Consider the following 7203-nt stretch of genomic DNA (forward strand, 5'->3'; position numbering starts at 1 on the left):
GCTGGGCTGCCCACCGTGACTGCTCGGAATTGGCTTCACCACCAGCGCTCCTGCGACCTGTGTGCTTTCCTCGTGTCAAGGACTGTGATGGCTCTACCCTCCATGCAAATACAAGTGAGCCTGCCTCAGGTTCGTGGATGCCAGCAAAAGACAGGAGATTCCTGGGTCAGAGACAAAGGACCTCGTTATTCATGGCATAGTAAATAGCACAATCAGCATATTGACATCAGTCCTCTGGTCCCCAAGTCCTGTGGGGTGGTGCCAGTGGCCTGGGTAGATGCCTGCGCACAGTGGATTGTGGTATGGGAGCAGGCCCTAAACTTAAGGACTTACGTCTTTTTTGTTTTTTCAAGTTTTTTTTTTTTAAACAATTCTTGTTTGTTTGTTTCTGTATTTTTATGTATTTGGTTACGTTTTGGTTACATTCTGCGGTATGCAGGATCTTCATCGCATCACGTGGTACTTTCCATTGGGGCACATAGACTCTCTAGTTGTGGCACGTGGGCTCCGGAGTGCACAGGCTCAGTAGCTGTGTGGCATGAGCTTAGCTGCTCTATGACATGTGGGGTCTTAGTTCCCTGACCAGGGATTGCATCTGAGTCCTCAGCACTGCAAGGTAGGTTCTTAACCACTTGGCCACCAGGGAAGTCCTCCCAGGTCTTTGCTAATGGGTGCCCTTTGCTCTAGAGGGAACGTCTATCTCAGTCTTTCACGGCCGTTCACAACATCCTTAAGAAGAGAGTCCAGGACAAAGGCAGTCAGTGCCTCTCTTGCAAAACGTGCAGAAACTCAAAAGGATCCCTGGAGAATTGTCTTACAATAATATCCACCCCCCATTTCTACACTGTCTTGGCTTTCGGTGAATTTTCCCATGAGTTCACCCCTCTGTTGGCAAATCTGATCGACCGAAGCTAGGACCAAGCCTGTTCAATTTGTTACATACAGCATTTCATTAAAGCTACTATCAACAGGACTGCAAGCAGCAGGATAAAGCCAACTTGCACTTCTGACCTCAGCCATGCCTCCCAGCTGAACAAATCCAGAAAACAATAGATCTACCTCAGAAAGCCAGGTGGCTCGCTCCTTAGTTCTTTTCATTGCCTTTTCCACCTTGGCCCAGCAGGCATTCAGGACAGTCTCACTCAGTTCACTGAGCAAGGTTGCTATGGATGATAGATTTCTTCCAGACTTCTTACCTGAAGGCCAGAATCTGCGCAATTAATATATCTTCTGGAGGTCTTCACTGGTGGTCCAGTGGTTAAGACTCCACACTCCCAAGGCAGGGGGCCCAGGTTCAATCCCTGGTCAGAGAACTAGATTCCACATGCTGCAACTAAGATCCCCACATGCCCCTGTGAAGACTGAAGATCCTGAATGCTGCAGCTAAGACCTGGGATGGCCAAATAAATAAGTAAGTATTGAGTGTTAGTCGCTCAGTCTGACTCTTTGTGATCCCATGGACTGTAGCCCACTAGGCTCCTCTGTCCATAGGGTTCTCCAGGCAAGAATTCTGGAGTGGGTTGCCATTTCCTTCTCCAGGGGATCTTAGTGACCCAGGGATTGAGCCCAGGTCTCCTGCATTGCAGGCAAACTCTTCACCATCTGAGCCACCAGAGAAGCCCGAATAAGTATTGGGGGGGATATATATATATATATATATATATATATATATATATATATATATCCTCTGTACCTGGATTAATGCTTTCAGTCATGAGTGAGACAGTTCTTTGTCTCTGACCCCCAGGAGTCTTCTGTCTTCTGCCAGCAAGCAAGAACCTGTGGCAGGCTCACATGTTAATTTGCAAGTAGGCTAAAGTCAAGGAGAAATTTCAAATCACTCTGTTTTCTAGAGAGAGGCACATTAATATATGACTTCCACATCAGTGGCTCAGAGGTTAAAGCAACTGCCTGGAATGAGGGAGACCCAGGATCAATCCCCGGGTTGGGAAGATCCCCTGGAGAAGGAAATGGCAACCCACTCCAGTACTGTTGCCTGGAGAATTCCATGGAGGGAGGAGCCTGGTAGGCTACAGTCCATGGGATCGAAAAGAGTCGGACACGACTGAGCGACTTCACTTTCACTTTCCACATCAGTCATAGTCTCAAGGGTACACATGGTACTTCTGGGAAGAAACATGGTGCCCCCCAGTTGGACCTACGTCAGTTAGGGGGTCCCAGGTTGACAGTGCCTCCTCTCAGGTTGGTAGGCCTTAAGACCCCCAACCCAATTCAAATAACTGAGTCTAGTCTTTTATTTTGGAAGGCTTGGCTCAGGGCTCTTAGTCCTGTTTGTCTAGGCCATCGGCCAGATGGCATTTATCCACTCGATGGCATGACTGAGTGGTGATGGCTACAGGACTGGGCCTGGGGACTTTATCTGGAGGTGATGGTGTTGACAGGTATTTCATGTGAGAAGTACTCGAGGGCAGGAGGAGAAGGGGGAGACAGGATGAGATGGTTGGATGTCATCACCAACTCAATGGACATGAGTTTGAGCAAACTCCAGGAGATGGTGAAGAACAGGGAAGCCTGGTGCACTGCAGTCCATGGGGTTGAAAAGAGTAGGACACGACTTAGCAACTGAACAACAGGAAGAGCTGAAGCTACCTCCTGCTCTTTCCTATCTCTTGGTAAAGTTAAGCAGAATGGCAGTCAAGTCAAGGTCAAAACTTGGTCTAGTGGAGCATGGCAGACCTACCAGTCAGTTAAATTTAAACCACTTGAAAGAGTTTGACCAATATGTTATTCTCAGTGAAGAAGGTTCCAGGTGGTTTAGAAAGACAAGAATGTTAGTGTCTTTCTTCCCCTGTCACTCCCAGGGTCTGAGGAGTCCCACTCCCCAGGTGCCAAGCTTGCTATTCTTCCTCCACGGTCACAAAGTCAGCGTGCTCTACTCCCCTAGTAGAGATCTCCCCTAGTAGATTAGCCTGACTTGTTTCCACAATTAGCTGAGAACACTGCGGTCCAAAGCCCTCTACAGACAGCAGGATTATGACATAATCTGTTTCACGTCTGGGGACTCCTTGACTGCACCACCTTTTCCGCAGTCTCTCTTGCCTATACTTTTCATCTGGAATATTGGGTGCAAGAGGGACCAGGACATTTTTATAAAATATACAAAGACCCGCTATGTCTACTACTCCACATGTGGGCCACTGTTGGGGACTCACAGAGAGAGGGAAGTGCACACCAAGCCCTCTAGGGATTCTCATGATCTAGACCCGTGTCAGTCAAACAAGAGAATCCAGGTGGTTGAACCATAATATAGTGAGAATCCCCGCAGTCCCCTCCTTTCATTTATTTTTAGGTTTTAAAATGTATGTTTTTGGCCGCACTGGGTCTTAGTTATGGCACACGAGCTCTTCATCACAGCATGCGGGCTCTTCGTTGCGGTGCACAGCCTTCTCTCTAGTTGTGGTGTGCAGATTCTGTAGTTGCAACGTGTGAAGTTAGTTTGCATGTGTGATCTTAGTTCCCAGAGCAGGTATCGAACCACACTGGAAGGCGGATTCTTAACCACTGGACCGTCAGGGAAGTCTCAAGGCCCCTTTCTGACCGGGCTGTAATCCAGCGTTCACCAACCCTGCTGACCTGGAGTTTCTGTTAAGGGAAAGAAAGAAGCATTATGTCCAGGAATGGCGAACGGTGAGCCCTAAAATTCCAAAGCTGGTCTATATAAACCCTACCCCTCTCATCTTGATCATTATGAAGGGCATAGCCTAGAAGAGGTGGTCCCATAGTCACTAAACCGCAGTACTGAGGTATGTGGACCAGGAGGAAGAGCCAGAAACCTCTTTGAGCTAATTTTTGAGGAGCTGTTTCAACACTCAACAGTACTTCATGCTTGTGGATGATTAGGGAGAACGGAACGACCGCCAGATACCTAGACTATCAGCCCATTGTTGGGTGGCTTTTGAGATGAAGGGTACACCATTGTTAGACTTCAGCTGGTCCAGAAGGCCAAGAACATTACACAGATTAGTCGTAAGAACCACAATGGTGTGACCAGACTTGACTGATTGATCTGAAACAGTACCACTGTAAACTGAAAAAATATGAAACACCATCCATAGCCCCAGGAAAGAGTCAAAGGTCCTGTGTCTTCAATCTCTCAGGAGTGGGCAGGGACAATGCCATATACATTGTAGCCTCCCTCTTCGCAGGACGAAGAGATTTTGGCTGGAATCACAAATCTGGCATGAAGTGGTGGCCTCTGCATCAAAGGCACAGAGTCCTATACTTTGTGTCCACTCTGATGGTGGACACGCTGCTGTATCTGGTATGACAATGGGTCCAGGCAGAAGTGGAGACAATCTGGGCATTGCGGGCTCGATCCACAGCTTGATTCCTGTCATCTCGTCAGAGAATGGGTCCTCAGCAGGGGTATCTGCATAAGCGATCTAGGTGGTTTGATCAGCCATGACTTGTTTCCACAGTTAGCTGAGAACTGCGGTCCAAAGCCCTCTACAGGCAGCAGGATTGTGACATTGTCTGTTTCACATCTGGGGACTCCTTGACTCAGCAACCACAGCCACACTGCATCCCAGCTGGAGCTGCGAGGTTCACACCATTTGGCTGACCTGGTCTTTGGTTGGTCACTCTTGCTAAAGGTTTGGCAGTTTTGTATATCTTCTAAAGCAATGGTCCCCAACCTTTCTGGCACCAGGAACCAGTTTTGTGGAAGACAGTTTTTTTTCCACAGCCGGGGGTGGGTGAGGTGGTTTGGGGATGATTTAAGAGCATTACATTTATTGTGTTAATGATAATCTATATTTGCAGCTGATCCCCAACGCTAGTGTCACAACCTCAGCTCCACTTCAGATCGTCAGGCACTAGATTCTTATAAGGAGTGAGCAGCCTAGATCCTTCCTATGTGCAGTTCATAGAAGGGTTCGTGCTCTTATGAGAATGTCACACGGCCAGTGATCTGACAGGAGTCAGAACTCAGGCAGTAAAGGGAATGATGGGGAGCCGCTTCACTGGCTCCCCCGCCGCTCACCTTTGGCCATGCAGCCTGATTTCTAACAGGCCACGGAGAGGGAGTCAGGACCCCTGTTCTAAAGAAATAAATTGTAGGTGAGTTGATTTTCTCTAATCTTTTTTCTAGCTTTCCTTCTGTTTTCTTTGGATTTAGTTTGCTCTACTTTTTCTAGTTTCTTAAGGTAATAGGTTACATTACTGACTTGAGACCTTTTTTTCTTTTAAATATAAGAATATACAGGGAATTCCCTGGCGGTCCAGTGGTTAGGACTTGCTGCTCTCATTGCTGAAGCCTCGGGTTTGAGGTTCAATCCTGGGTGGGAGAACTAAGGTCATACGAGCCCTACAGTGCAGCCAAAAGGAAAAAAGAAGAAAAAAAATAACACACAACTGTAAATTTTCTTCTAAGCACTGCTGTGGCTCCATCTCACAAGTTTGGGTACGCTGTGTTTTCATTAATATCAAAGTAGTTTCTAACTTCCTGTGTGATTTCTTCTATGACCCATCAGTTATTCAAGAGGGTGTTAATGTCCACATATTTGTGAATTTCCCAAATTTCCTTGTTACTGATTGCTAATTTCATTCCAATGTGATCTGAGAACATATTTTGTATGATTTTAACCCTTTTGAAAAAGTGTATTCAGGCCCCTCCCTGGTTGTCCAATGGGTAAGAGTCTGCCTTGCAGTGCAGGGGGCTCAGGTTTGATCCCTGGTTCAGGGGACTAAGGTCCCACACGCTGCAGAGCAGCTAAGCCCCACACCACACTGGAGAATCTCAGGGCCACAATGAAAGATCCCATGTGCTACAGCTAAGACCTAATACAGCTGAATAAACAAATACAAATTTAAAATAAGTATATTAAGACTTGTTTTATGGTCTAACTTACAGTCTATCCTGGAGAATGTTCCAAGTATATTTAAGAATATGACTTCTGCTGTTGTTGGCAAGAGTGCTTTATAGATGTATGTCAGGACTTGGACTTGACAGCTGTGATTTTTCTTTTAAAGGAGACTGCCTTAATAGGGGGTATTTCTGTCCCACTGTCATAATAACATGTTATTTCTGCCTTGTTTTAATAGAAGGACTAGGATTCTAGATGGAGCCAATCACAAGAATTTATCTAGATTTCTTTCACTGTAGCAGTACTATAAACTTAAACAATAGGAGCCCAAGCAGTAATCATTGCCTCATCTGTAGCTTCCTATGAGAGTTTGTCTGTCTCAAGGAAATTCCCCTAAGAGGGACAAAACTCCCTTATAGCAGCCAGGACCCACTTCGGGGTGCGGGGTGGGGATGGAGGAGCTGAGACCTTTTATTGTCATCTCAGAATGGATTTAAGATTGGCATGATAGACTGTAGAAAGGGCTGAGCTGTAAGATGGCCCAGCTGTTGCCATTCTATCTTACCAAGTATCACTTGCCCTACCCCTTATCTCCCAAGTGAGCCAGCAAAGTTCTAGTGATTCATCTACTTGTTTTTGTCCATAGCAGTAGTGAATTTCTGTGAGAAATTCCCAATCCCACCCAGAAGAGAGGAATTGTCATGAGGAATAAATGAAGGGAGTAAATGGGAGGGTCTTAGTTGAGGCCAGGTCGGATAAGCTGTCAAGTGGAAATCGGTCATTATGATGGCACAGAAGGATGCATCGAGGAATCTAGGGGTAAGGAGGAGCTGAGAGCTGAAGATAGTAAGGACCTGGAGGGACTGTGCATATAGGCTTTAGAGTCCAAAAGTCCCTCTAGTCAGTTTGGCAGAACCAACCTGGCGTCAGACCCTGACTCAGGTACACTGCTGCCCAAGAGCCTGCTGGTAGTTGGACAGAGTGACTGGGGGCCCAGGGCTCTCCAAGGAAGCAGGAGGCAGCAAGTGTCCAAAAATGGAAGGTCCAGGGAGTCTATGTAGGAGGAAGATGGGGCCACGAGGAGGGCACTCCAGCTGCAGGTAAAACTGTGAAAGCACGTTCCGCCAGTCAGAGACAGACTGCTTAGGTGACTGTGGGAGTCTAAGTCCTTGTGCCTCCACTTCCCTGGAATATAGCCTTGAGGCACTGCAGGCTGCACGTCGGGGGGACTGCTGCTGCTCCACCTGGCTTCTCCAAACCTACTAAGGGAGAGAATGTGTATGGGGTAAAAAAAGAGAGGGAGAAAACAAACAAAAAACCCACTGGGGCCAATGTTTAGGAAGCCCGAGTTATTTTAACAGCAACCCACTGAAGAAGA

This window comes from Ovis canadensis, chromosome 21 (genome assembly GCF_042477335.2).
Source record: "Ovis canadensis isolate MfBH-ARS-UI-01 breed Bighorn chromosome 21, ARS-UI_OviCan_v2, whole genome shotgun sequence".
NCBI lineage: Eukaryota > Metazoa > Chordata > Mammalia > Artiodactyla > Bovidae > Ovis > Ovis canadensis.